General features: G+C 50.3%; 1 pseudogene; it reads right to left on the reverse strand.

The window, feature by feature from the left end:
- LOC131570213 (uncharacterized) overlaps window positions 1-13991 on the reverse strand; it is a 1483036-nt pseudogene that overhangs the window by 844158 nt on the left and 624887 nt on the right.

A 13991-nucleotide genomic window follows, 5' to 3' on the forward strand; every position in this document is an offset into this window, starting at 1 on the left:
AGGACTGGGACTGAAACCCCCAGCCCGGGGCAGTTGTGTGGGGGAGGCAAGCTGACCAAAGCGAGATGTTTGCCTGCAGGTTGTGACCGCTGGACCAAGAAGACAATGGCTCTCATTTACTGCTGAGAGCATGGACTACCTGTTACTTCTATTCCTTATTGTATCTGTATCCTCCTGCCTCGCAATTTCCAATAGAGTTATCATAATAAAAACCTCTGAGTTAGCGAGAGACTTCGAGATCTCCCCAATGTAACAGCGGATCCTCGACTGGACTGGACCAAAGGACTTCGTCTCTGTGTTTGGTAGCTCTATCCCTCTCTTTCTCTCTCTCTCTCTTTGGTCTCTCTCTCTTCCCCCATCTTTTTCTCTCCCTTAATCCCTCTATCACATTTCGCTGTGGTCATTCAATAAAGGTGCATTTGTTTCGATTATCATTGCAAACCCCCTTGTACTGTGTCGGTTCTTTTTGCACCCTGAGATCAAATCCATGAACCATCACGAAACCCGTCTGTGAGGACGGATCGTGACAACCTTTGGACCCCTCCCCAAATTCCCCTCCAAAGCCCCCCCAGCACCCACCCGCTAAAACCCCCTCGAGATCCCCCCAGACCCTCCCCAAATCCCCCCCAAACCTCCTCAAGACCCCTCCCCAAATTCCCCTCACGACCCCTCCAGGACCCCTCACCTGTCCCTGCGCCTCCTCAGCAGCTCCCGGAACCCCCCGTCCTCTCCCAGCGCCTCCCCCGCTCTCTCCAGCGCCTCCCGCAGGACCCGCCCGAGCCCGGGGCGGCTCCCGGGGGTCCCTGAGAGGGTCCCGGGGGGCGGGGGGGGGAGGGGGCGCCCGCTCCATACCCGGCCCCGGGGTGAGGGGGTGCTGCTTCAGGGTCGGCTCTGATTGGCTGGAGCGGCGCAGGGAGGGTGGGAGTTGCTGACGGGAGACGCCCGGTGATTGGTTGGTTTCGTGGAGGGCACGGTGATTGACATGGGGGGCGGGAGCAGTGCGCGGTGATTGGCTGCATAGGGGCAAAGAAGGCGGGAGTTGCCGAGGGGAGACGCGCGGTGATTGTTTGGTTCAGCTCAAGAGAGGAGGGAGTAGCTGAGGGGTGGCACGCGGTGATTGGTTGGTTGGCCGCGTGAGAGGGCGGGCGGTGGGGAGGCATGCGGCGATTGGCTGGATCGGGCGCACAGGGAGGCCGGTGTTCCTGAGGGGAGACCCGCGGTGATTGGATGGTTTGGGGCGGGGCGCGCTGTTATTGGCTGGGAAAAGTCCGTTTTAAGGGACGTTCCCGGTTCTTTGGAGAAAAACTCTCAGATTTTTAAGGAAAAATTTCCAATTTTTGAAGGAGAAACATTCCCGGATTTTTTGACCCCACATGACCCCAAATAACGTAAATAACACCCAAATACTCGAAATAAACCCCAAAGAACCCCCAAAAAATCCCAAATACCTGAAAATGCCCCAAATAACCCCAAACAAATCCTAGTAACCCCCCCCAAAAAAAACCAAAGAAAACCAAATTAAACCCAAAACCCCCCAAATGATATCAAGTACACCGAAAAAAATCCCCTATACACCAACATAACTCCCAAGAACTCCAAATAATTCAAAATAAGCCCAAATAAACCCAAACAAACCCAAATACTTCCAAATAAACACAAATAATTCCAAATAACACCAAATAAACAGAAATAAACCAAGTAAAACCCAAGATAAATCCCAAATAGTCCATAAACAACCCCAAACAAACCCTAAATAAACACAAATAAACCCCAAGAAACCCCAGTTCCTCCTGTCCCCACCCCAAAACAGATCCCGACCAATCAGAAAGCGCGGCACTGATGACGATCCACTTGCTGCGCACAAACTCAGAGCACTGGCCCCGCTCAGCGATTTTCAGCCAATCAGCGCCCGGCCCGACTCTGACTCATCACTTGCCAGCCACAGACCAAGGCCTCTCACTGCGGTAAATACTCAAAGACCGCGCGGGGTAATTTCCAGCCAATCAGAGCGTGTCTCGCTGATGACTCATCAGTTGCCAGGAGCGGAATTTGGTGGGGGGGGAAGGTGACCCTGGGGATGGGCTGGGGACCCCAAATTAATCCAAAATGGGGTCGGGACCCCAAAACGGAACAGGAGGGGCCTGGAGTACCCAAAACCAAACACAGAGGAGGGGATTGGGGGAACGATCAGAAAGGAGTGAGCGGGGAAAAGAGAGTTGGGACCCCAAAATTGAACTGGGAGGGGAATGGGACCCCCAAATTGAGGTTGGAGGGGAATGGGACCCCCAAATAAGGTTTGGAGGGGTATGGGATCCCAAAACTGAGCTGGGACGGAAATGGGACACCCCAAATTTACCTCGGAGGGGGAGATGGGACCCCCAAACCGGATGAAGCCAATTTCGTTCCTGAAATATGTAAAGTAGTTTATAGATACGTAAAAAGTCGACAAACAGGAAACGGGCTGATGTAAGGGGAGAGAGGACCTTCGAGCAAAGGTTGTTATGGCCACCAAGACCCCCCAGTTATTTTCGGGGACACCCCTTAATTAATCTGGTTTTAATTACATCAGCCTGTTGCATATTCATAGACCCTTATGCATATCCATAAACTAATCTACATATTTCAGGAACTATTTTACATGGCCCAGCCTTGGGGGTGTCTCCCCATTTCAGGAGCCTCCACTGAAATGGAAAATGAAAACCCCCTCTCTTTGATGATGATGATGATTATGATTATTATTATATTATTAATTTTGAAATTAAGGGGTTCTCAGGCAAAGATGCAGGAGAAGAAATAACAGTTCTTTATTACAAAAAACTAAAAATACAAATGCAGTAGTACAAACAAAAAAAAAACCAGTGACACAGTCAGAATCCTCTAGGAATCCATTGAAAAAGGTTGATCCTCTGGGAATCCAGTGGGCAAATATTTATCCTCAGGGAATCCAGCGGCAAAAGGTGGACAATCTGGGAATCCAGTGGGAAAAGAGCTGATCCTTTGGGAATCCATTTCTTATGCCCCAAAGACAGGGCAAAGGCAGAGCCGTGGAGTTTTTATATGGTACCCTAAGGGTGGAAATGGGGTTGGGGTCAGGAGAGGAGTTCTTAGCAACACAAGAAGGGTGGGATCAAATTCCTGCCTCTTAGCAACAGCAGCACTCCACACAGAACCTGTCCCCAAAACCTAAATTCCCTCTAAAACAACTGAGAAATTATGCAATGTCAGATATATTCGATCAATTTCCTTCATTTAACCCAGTTTTGGGTGTTTTTAAAGGATGAAGGTGAAGCAGAGGAAAATTAAGGCCAAACCAAAAGGCGAAGGAGCCAGGTGTGCTCCCAACATGGATCACGGGAAATGTGAGTGACCAGGGCTGTGCCCAAAGTGCCTCCTCCAGTGGGGGATGGAGCTGGAGCAGCGCACGAAGCTCTGCCCGCACTCGGGGCACTCGCAGGGCTTCCCTTAGTGGTGCCTCCGCTGGTGTTGGGTCAAGCCAGAGCTCCTGGAGAAGCTCTTCCCACACTGGGGACACTCGTAGGGCCTCTCCCCTGTGTGGATGCGCCGGTGGGTGACGAGGGTGGAGTTGCGCTTGAATCCCTTCCCACAGTCGGGGCATTGGAAGGGCCTCTCCTCTGTGTGAATCCAATAGTGCCGGAGGAGACAGGAGCTGTTCTGAAACCTCTTCCTGCATTTATCACACTCGTAGGGCCTCTCCCCAGTGTGGATGCGCCGGTGGGTGACGAGGGTGGAGTTGCGCTTGAATCCCTTCCCGCAGTCGGGGCATTGGAAGGGCCTCTCCTCTCTGTGAATCCGATAGTGCTGGAGGAGATGGGAGCTGGTCGTAAACCTCTTCCCACACTTGGAACACTCGTAGGGCCTCTCCCCAGTGTGGGTCCTCTGGTGCTGGATCAGGCTGGAGCTCTGGCTGAAGCACATCCCACACTCAGAACACTTGTACGGCCTTTCTCCAGTGTGGATCCTCTGGTGCTTCATCAGGTGGGACCTCTCTCTGAAGCTCTTCCCACACTCCCCACACTCGTAGGGCTTCTCCCCAGTGTGGATCCTCTGGTGCTGGATCAGGTGGGAGCTCTGGCTGAAGCTCTTCCCACACTCCCCACACTCGTAGGGCCGTTCCCCAGTGTGGATCCTCTGGTGCACAATTAGGTTGGAGATCCACCTGAAGCTCTTCCCACACTCCACGCACGTGTGGGGCTTCTCCCCATCATGGAGCTGCTCATGGAGCACCAGCTCCAAGCTCTGGCTCCATCTCCAGCCGCCTTCCCGGCCCAGGCCGGCTCTTTCCCCCTCAGATCCCCGCCAGCTGCGTTTGCAGCCCCTCCTCATGTGGCATCTCCGGGGCTTTTCCTCCCCGTTGGCTTCCTGCGCCGTGGAGCCGCTCAAAACGGCCTCTTCCTCCAGGTTCTGCCGCGGGCATTTGTCCTCCCTGCTCTCCATGCTCAGCTCCTGTTCTGGGGGAGGAAGGACAAGGACAGGATGGAATTTGCCTCCGTGCCACAGGCAAGGGCAAGGAGATCCCCCCAGGCCTGAGCTGCAGCCGGGGCCGTGCTGGGCTGGGAGATGGAGCAGCACAGAGGGGAAAGGGGCACTGACTTCCTCCTCACCTGCCTCAGTGTCCCGGGGCATCTTCCTCTTCTTCGCAGCGTCCCAGGCCTTGGCAATGGGAAATCCTGGTTTGGGGAAAACAAGGGATGAGCGCATTTGTAGGAGCACTGGGGGGTAGGACGGTCGGGACAGACGGAGACGAGAGATCTCTGCAGCCAGGACGTGGAACTTGCGGTTTATTGCAAAGGGCCTGGGTGCAGGGCCCTGGTTGGAGCTGCCAGGCACAGCTCGGAGCAGGCCTGAGAGAAGAGAGGGGTAGAGAGGATGAGAGGGTAAGAGAGTAAGAGGAGAAGAGCGTAAGAGAGGAAGGGTCCCGTTACAATACAATCAATTTTCTTCTGTGTTAAATATTATATTTCTCACTAACAAATCCAGTACAAGATACAAATCCTACAGCATTTACATACAGCCTGTAAAAATCATTACATCACCATACTGCGTTACATTTTAAACCCTAAAATCTCCTCTTTGGACTCCCTTTGCCAAGCTGTAGGGTCTGCTATGACCCTTGGATCTGTCTGCCAGCAGAGAGAATTGTTTCATCAAAAGGGGATTACCTTCAGTTGAACCACACCATTGTTTTCCAGTTGTTCACTAACTGAGGTATCTCAGAGCTTGCTTTCATTTCAATCTTCCTTATACTTTTTATGTTCACAAAATCTTTTGCCAGACAATCATATTTATAAGGCTTTCCTGTTTCATCTTCCCCAACACACATTGAGTTTGAAGGTCCCTCTGCCCGAGTCCATCTCTACAAGTCACTGGCCACCTGGGCTCCAGAAAAACCTCCCAAACACCAAGTTTCAGCCCTGAAAAAGCCTCCCAGGAGTTCCCCATCCCTGGTCCCTCTCCTCTGGTGTTCGGGGGTTCCCCCCTGTCCCAGCTGTTGGGGGTCACGCTTGGATTGGGGGTCCCCCTTGTGCCCAGTGCCCGCCCTGCCCAGGCTGCTGGCAGTCCCAGCAATCCCAAAGGCTCCCCCCACTTCGCTCTCCCCATTTCGGGATGCCGGGGCTGTTTGGGCTCCGGAGCTCCCTTCTCCCCTCATTCTCTGCTCTGGGCTGTGAATGAGACGAGGGCTGGTTGTCCCAGACCTGCCAAGTGAGTGCTGGAGTCTCCCACGCTGCGTTTCCAACTTTCCTCGAGGGAAGCAGCCAGTAAAGAGACACAGCGAGTGAGAAGAGGAGTGAGAGAATCCCCCGGGGTAACTGGGACTGGGTCCCAGAGAGGGGCTGGACCCCTCGGAGGAAGGGAGCAGAGGAGTTTCCAAGCCCAGTCCACTAGGAAATGGGAAAAAAGGGGCTCCTAAAATTTCTGTTGGTTTGAGAGATAAGAGAGCCCAAGAGCATCCAGAATTAATACCTGCTGGGTTGAGGAATTAACATTCCAAGAGCATCCACGGCTGAGCCAAATTCTGCCGGATTGAGGATATGCTCAAGAACATCTGGGATTGGGCAGCACAGCTGGGTTGAGGGATATCCAAGAGCACGGGGACTGGCAAGAAACACCTAAACTTGTAATAGGTGATGTGAAAGTGTAGTATATGAAAGAGATAATTCACGCTATTAATGTATAAAATATTGTAAAATCCACATTATGTCTTTTGACCACCCTGGCAGGGAACAGCATCTTATTCATATACATCTAGTTCCTGGACTTGGTTGAGATAAACATCGGGGTTTTTAATGAAAGAATAGAAGCTTCCAGGGCGATAATCGCTGGCTTCCCCGGGTCACCAGGTCCAGCCAAGAGTGATTAACGCCTCGTCGATTACAGCTACCAAGATGATCTACAGCCCCACCCTGATGCATGTGAATGCTGCCTTCCCCAGAGTCTACTGACAACATCAGACACCTGTACTGAGTCTTTGTCCACCTCTGCACAGGTAAAGACACGGTTATGTATGGGAAGAGACACAAAGAACATTCAGTCATCTCTGCCTCGAGCAGAATAAACTGTAAAAGAACTCGCTGCGTCAGGCAGCATTTGTGAACAGGGGGAGACTCTGACATTTGGAGCTCAGATCCGTGTTCACCCAGCACCGAACCCGGGCTCGACGCTGACCCTTGGCTGTCCTGGTTTTGACGACCAAACTTCAGTCGACCAGACAAATTAATAAATCTTTGCTAAGTTTTCTTATAAGTTTGGCTCTCAATTTGATCATTTATAACAAAAGGTACCTTATTGTTGTCTTGTTGTGTGTGAGAGTGAGTCACACACAAAATCAGCCTCAGCTTCCCGGGTGGGTGGGAAGGGGGGCTGTGGAAAGAAGAGTGTGTGACCCACAAATGAGCCATTGTTCTCCTGGGCGTGTGGGGGCTGTGGCATAAGGTACAGGTGACCTGCAAACGAGCCATTGTCCCCAGGGCGTGTGAGGGGCCCGTGGCTAAAGAGTGTGAGTGACACACAAATCAGCCTCACAGGTGAACGGCACCGGAGGCAGCAGAGTCAGGGCCCTCCCAGGAGGCCCGGAGATACTGAGACCAGAGGCCACCCCAAGGTGAGGGGGGGCCACAGGGACCCGCGATTCTCTGTCAACAGGGATCCACTCTGTGTCCTGAGGGTGGGAAAGAATGTGTGGGAGAGAATGGGAAATAAAAGTGAGTGAATGTAGATGAATGAAAGTGAAGGTAATGTGGATTGTGCATTTTAAGCTTCACTATATCTCCTTGGAGGGAGGTGTATTGTACTGAAAGTAGTGTGAGAAAAAAGTTTTTTATTTTTGTGTGTGTAGTTGAAAGAAAAGTGGTATTTAGGTTGTTAGTGAAAGTGAAAAACAGAGGAAGAAGATGAATAGATAAGATCTTGAAAAATGAGACAGAAAACCAGTAAGTTGGATACAGGAAAAAAAATAGTCCTTTGGGAGTTATGTTAGCTAACAGAGATACAACTCCTTGCAAAAGGAGAAAATACAGGGTATGTAGAAGTTGATGGGGAAAACGTGCAAACTATGGAAAAAGGGAAATTAACCTTAAACTAGTAAGCTCAAACTTGTGAATTATATACTTTAAAAAGAGCACTGTAATATTTAACACAAAATAAAGGAACTATATATACTGATTCAAGGTATGCCTTTAGAGTAGTACATACCTGTAAAAAATTTGGAAAGGAAAAAGATTACTTAATTCAAGAAGAAAAGGATTAGTACATGAGGAACTTATTTTAGAGGTTTTAGAGGCATTACAATTACCTAAAAGAGATAGCTATAGTACAGATTAGGGAACTCCAAAAGGGAAAGACTCCAGAAAGAAGAGGAAATAATTTGGCAGATCACAAATCTAAGGATGCAGCAAAAAAATGGAGCTGAGTGAGTTATGTTAATATTAACTCAAAACGAGGAAAACTGGAAATTCCAAAGTTTAGGGAAGCCGAGAAAAAAAAATTAAACAAGACAGGAAGTGAACAAGATAAATCAGGGAAATGGAAACTTCTTGATGGAAGACAATTACTTAATAAAATGTGCTTATTAGAAAAATATTAGAAGACATGCATCAGAAAACCCACTGGGGTACTCAAGCTTTGTGCGATCATTTTTTATGGAATTATGGGTGCATTGGGATTTTTTGATTTAGGATGTATCCTTAATTTGCCAAAGGATAAATAAAAAGGTGATGAGAAAAACAACATTAGGAGGTTCTGAGTTAGCTCGTTGGCCATTTCAAAGTATCCAAGCAGAACTCTGGATTTGTTACATTCTGAGTTTATTTGTAAAAAAAAAAAAACAACATTTAATCTAGAAGAAAGAGAATATGCCATATGTTAGACAGGAGATTTTAGGAGAATAAAAATCTTTAAAGTATCAGAAAGTCCCGAAAAAAAAAAAAAAAAAAAAAACAAGAAAAGAAAAAGGGGAAATGAAAGGGAAGGGAACAAGAGGAAAAATCAGAAAAAGAGTGGGATCCTCTGCAGGTCTTGCCCCCTCCGTTCACGGCACAGGCGCCTGTCCCGGGTCCCGGCTCGCTGCCCGCCTCAGCTCCGCCTGCCCCGGTTTCCATCCCAGGTGCGGCCTCACTGCCCAGGGCAGCTCCACCTGCCCCGGCGCTGTCGCTCAATTTGTGTGCCCTGCTCCCACTGCCTGGCCCGCGGCCGCTCTGCCGGCCATGCTGGGGAAGATGGGGGTTGCTCTGTCCTGCCGCCTGCTCCGAGGTCACCGCGCCCACCGCACCCAGGGGGGGTCCCAGCCATCCCATCCCCGGCTGCCCTGCCCGTGCCACCTGCGCTGGGCACCGCCGCTGCTGCCGGGCTCTCCCACCTGCCTTTGCTCTGCCGGCAGCTGCCGGATCAGCCGCCATCAGCCATGGGGGGGCTGCCCACGCTCCGCCTCGGGCTCCACGGGAAGATCCCCCTCTGACGATTCCAGCAGCAGATCCTGCCCACACTCCCACCGAGCCTCGGCGGGATATCCTCCCCTGACCCCGTCCTGCTCTGAGTTACGGCCCCTTGGTAACCACAGCTCCGGCTGTTCAGGGAAACTCTCTGTCTCCACAGGAAGCACCTTATCGAAACACTAGGAGCACAGTTAAAAGGCAGCGCTCTCCAAATTCTTTGCCAAAACACGGGAGAAAGGCTATAGAAGGTAAAAAAGTGAAAGAGTTAGCTGAAGGGATTGCTCTATTTCCGTTCAGAGAGGTTCCCATGGGAGGGATGCGCTGCCCCGCCCCGCGGGATCCACCAGCGCCCCTGCCGGCCGTGCCCGGAACTGCACCCAAGGGCAAAGCGCCGCAGCCCAAAGGCCGGGACTGGGTCCGGGCTCTGTTTGCTGTCAGTGCCGCAGCTGTTGGTGTTTGTTTGCTTTATTATACACACTAGTAAAGAACTGGTATTCCTATTCCCATATCTTTGCCTGAGAGCCCCTTCATTTCACTACTCTAAAAATTAAGAGGGAGGGGGTTTGCTTTCTCCATTCCAAGAGAGGCTTTTTCTGCTTTCCCGAGCAGACACCTCTCTTGTAAAGCAAGACAAGCACCCACAGGCACTGAGGGGGCTGCAGGAGGGGCACAAGAAGGCCCTGCAGCACTTGGGCACAAAGGCACAGCAGGTGAGTGCAAGAAGGGAGCAGCAAAAGGCCAAGCTGAAGGCAAAGGCCAGGGCACAGTTCCTACAGCCCCTGAGGGATCAACTCCAGGGCCCAAGGGGGCCCCAGCACCCAGGGCACGGCTCGGCCACAAACACCTGGCAGAGGCACTGCCCTCCTCGGCAGGGGAGAGCCCACCCAAACAGCCCCTGGCAAGGAACCAGGGCTCCAGCTGCAGGGCACAAGGACACTGCAAGCACAGACAGCAGCACCCTCAGGACCAGCAAGTCCACCCCTTGATGGACATGGATTGGCAGGGCTGTCACAGCTCCCATCACACCAGGGACCCTCCACACTGCAGCCCTTGAGAACATTCAGGATGGGTCTGCATTGAGAGGAGGCATTTCCTGATGGACACAGGAAATCCACTCTGAATCTTAGACCGAAGGGGGAAAAGAGTTAAAAGAATATTTTATTTTTAAGGGAATGAGTGGGAAAGATGAGCAGGTATGACTTGTTCAACTATTATTAGAAGTTGTGGGGCATAGGTTTGAATAAAATTAATTTCTTTTTCTTCCTCCTGTGATTGTAATTACTTAGGAAGGAATTTGAGAGCTGGATTTTACTACTGTAAAAGGGGTTGCAGAGGCCACTTCTGTTCTACCTTTGTGTGACAAGATGAAAAAGGCCCATGCTGAAGTGAACCCAGAAGTGCGGGCAGAGACAGGGAAAGAGGGAAAATTAGATATGGAGCCACTACAAATTACTTTAAAGCAACCAGGACAAGCAATACCTTGTTCCAAGAGAGAGAAGAAAGGGCTCACAGCCTGGTATTGAGTCCCGGTTAAAGGCAGGGCTTTTGGAGCCAAGGATGTCTCCCTACAACACTCCTATCCTGCCAGTCAACAAACGGGATGGATGGACAGCAGGAGGAAACACAGAATTTTCAAGTGTTAAAATGAAGATTAAATGAGGCAGTTTTCCTGGGCCTTCCAAAAAGGAAAAAGTATTTGAATTATAGGAGGATTTTAAACAGGGTCTAGTCAAAGGAATTCTTGTGCTAAAATGTTTAACCCAGTGGCCAGAGAGTGGCCTCCCCTGAAAAGTGATGACAACAGGAGGATCTCCTAGAGTTCAAGTCTGGCATCAAGGTAAAGCTTTGACGACCTAAACAGCCTCTAAATAGATGAGCAGGGCTCGATTATTACAATATGAAACTTGTTCAATGGCACAGGAGGATTTAGAACTGAGGACAGGGCAAGGCTTTAACCCAGCCTCCTGTGTGAACAGCCTGGAGAGGGGCTGGCAAGGAACCCAGGACTGCACTCAAGGGACAGAGCTCCAGACACAAACTGGAACAGATTGATGATGGGACATTCCCTGGTCTGAGGGAGAAAATGTGTTTGTGGATGGCTCTGCAAGGGCAGCAGAAGGGAAAAGAGCTACAAGACAGGCTGTTATTAAGGAAGGGCAATCAGACACAGCGCAGGTCACCGCCCCATGCTCAGCTCAACCCACAGAGCTGTGGCTGCTTGTGAGAGCTGGGCACTGAAATGCCCTGAGCAGGAAGGCTTCAACATCTTCTGCTGACACCATGGCACCTAACAGGCAGGCAAAAGCAATTCTCACTGCTTCAGCAACCACTGGAGCAGATATCAAGGCACATTCTCCCACAGGAAGCTGGGCTGGCACTGAGCCTGCCCTGGCTCTTTGCTGCTGCCAACACCCAGCCAGGACATCGGCTCCTGCCTAAGGAGTGCAAAGCAGCACCACTGGTGGCCAAGGGGCCCATGCCAAGTGTCCCTGAGGCCAGAAACAGCCGTCAGCACGGCTCAACACGGGGGGACCCCTCAGCCTGGCCTCAAGGGCTCTGAAGCCCCGGAGATTTGCACTTCCCGCCCGCAGCAGGAGGATGGGAGGCCGCCCCTGAGCCTGCCCTGAAGGCAACGCAGCAGCAGCCAGGGCTCCACAGCGGGCCAAGCCCCTGCGCCTGCCCACAGATCCTCGCCTGGAATCCTCTGCAATCCTGGCCACCCTCCTCTGCCAGCTCCAGCCACTGGGGCCAAGCCTTGCTGCCACTGCTGCAGCTTCTGTGCTGGCTGGGCCTGCACTGCCACAGCTGCTGGGGAACACTACGGCACAATTCCACTCTGGGGCTCACTGACACCCACACTCTGGGCTGCCTGCCACTGCACTGCTGCAAAATGTACCGATTTCGGTTCTTTCAAATCTTATTTCTCTGCTCAGAAAGGTTTCTCTACTCAAAGGTTTGCCTTTGGGAAAGGAATTTTAAAGGTTTTATTTAAGGGATGTTACACCACTCAATGGAGATGAGTTTAACATCCGAACAGACTGGGAACAGCCCAAAAGACACCCACAGAGATAACGACCAGCAACAAAACATCAACATTGCCCAGCAGCAAACAGCAACCAACAGCTACCCCAGACACTGCCCCCGGCAGAGCTGGAGACACCTGGGCTGGAAAAGGCTGAGAAGGAAATCCAGGAGTGTGGAGACCGAATTGACATCAGAGGGGAAGAAATCCGGATCCAATAGGAAACCAAATACTAAAAGCTTGCACAATTTGGAAGCAATGAACATTAAAGCATTGGATTTAGACTGGTTCCAACTACATAAAGTTTAGGAAAAATCGAGTAAAACTCACATGGCAATGGAATGATTTTCTCTGCACAGCCCGGCTATTTGTGAAAGAAATTATTTCTGTTGCACATCCTGGCCAGAACCAAGGAATGCCTTGACTCTCTAACACTAAAGAGATTCTTGGAGAGTTTTTGTTTTCCCTGCAATTTCAGTGATAAGATAACAACATGATAATAATTTTTTATAATAATTCCCACTTTATATTGTCAGGTGGGTTTGGGACAGAAGTGTGAGAATCAATTTTTGGTCTGGGTTTTTCCAAGTTCTCCTTTATGGGGCATTTGTAGAACTGAAGAGCTTTAACCGTAATACTTTGAACTTGTAAATAGTTAATACTTTTTTTTAAAACACAGCAGATTCTTGGGGGGCCACATGTGACTCACCAGATGGCTGCCCTGGAAGAGAAGCTTCATTCCAGGCAGCCTCCAGAGGAGCTTTAGAAATGCAAATGAACACTGCTGGGCAAAGTGTGGACAATGCACCTGGGTCTCTTGCCCGGGGCAGGAATTGGGCTGATTCCCTCTGCCCCTCACCCCAAGCTCTGCCTGCTTGCACTGATGGAATTTGCACAGCTCAAGGCAGAGCCCAGGGGGAGGATATCTGACCCTGCAACACAAACGGGTGAAGCTGCAAAGGGAAACAGCAAATGGACAATGTTGGGAAAACTTCACTATAAATAAGTGGGGGAATCATCCCTCTGCCCACTCCAACATGTGCTGTCACTGTCTGTGTTATATAGGGTGGGTTAGAGCACCGAGAAATTCTTGCTGCCACAAGTTCAGGGAAATCAGTTGGGAATCTAGTATTTTATGATTCAATTAGATAAAAGTGGTAAATTGATGAAGTCTTGGCTGAAGAGAGCACCCAAAATGGGGAAAAGATGAACCACCAGCAGAACAAATCCTACATCATGGATCAGCCCCTGGGAACCCGAACCAATTCATATCAGAAGCCACAGAACCCATTTCTCATTTCAATGGCATCAATAGATTACAAGCTGTCCTCGCAATAATAACCAACCAGACAGCTCCAGCTCCTGACCTTCCTGCTGACCAATCCACTGAAATGAGGAACACAACACTTAACCATGGGATGCGATCAGATCATCTGTTAGCAGAAAAAAAAAGGAGTTTGTAGAAAATTAAATGACTCAAGCTCCTGTTGGCAAATAGATGACAAAGAAACAGTGGTGAAACAGATAACAAAGGAAGTAAGAAAGCACCTCATGCTCCAGTCCAAACGTGGAAAAGATGGGAATGGGACACGGTTTTGTGGCTCCCTGGCAGACCATGGGTTAAACGAATGCTGTTTCTCCTCTGATGTGCAACAGCAACTCGCATCTTTTTACCATGCTCCACACCTTGAGAGTGCAGCTCATTCAGCAGCGGAGCAAGGGGTCAGGGATTTGTAGATCAGGAAGCGACGGGCGAAACCATCAGCTACAATAAATGTTACTAATTAACACGGATTGCTACTCACAGAAAGTCCCGCTGAATTCCTGAACTTCCAGAAGAACAAATACTTAACAGAGCCGTGAATATCGGCTGTTATACAAAAGTGGGGATGCACATTAACGAGGACATGCAGTTACCGGATCGGGAGGTCTGAACCTTCCAAGTTCCTCAGCCAGTGGGCAAAGGGAGAGGGAGATGAGCCGGGAAAATGAGGATAAAAAGGAGGCTGCGAACTACAACA

The sequence above is a fragment of the Ammospiza caudacuta genome, chromosome 33, assembly GCF_027887145.1.
Source record: "Ammospiza caudacuta isolate bAmmCau1 chromosome 33, bAmmCau1.pri, whole genome shotgun sequence".
In the NCBI taxonomy this organism is placed as follows: Eukaryota; Metazoa; Chordata; class Aves; order Passeriformes; family Passerellidae; genus Ammospiza; species Ammospiza caudacuta.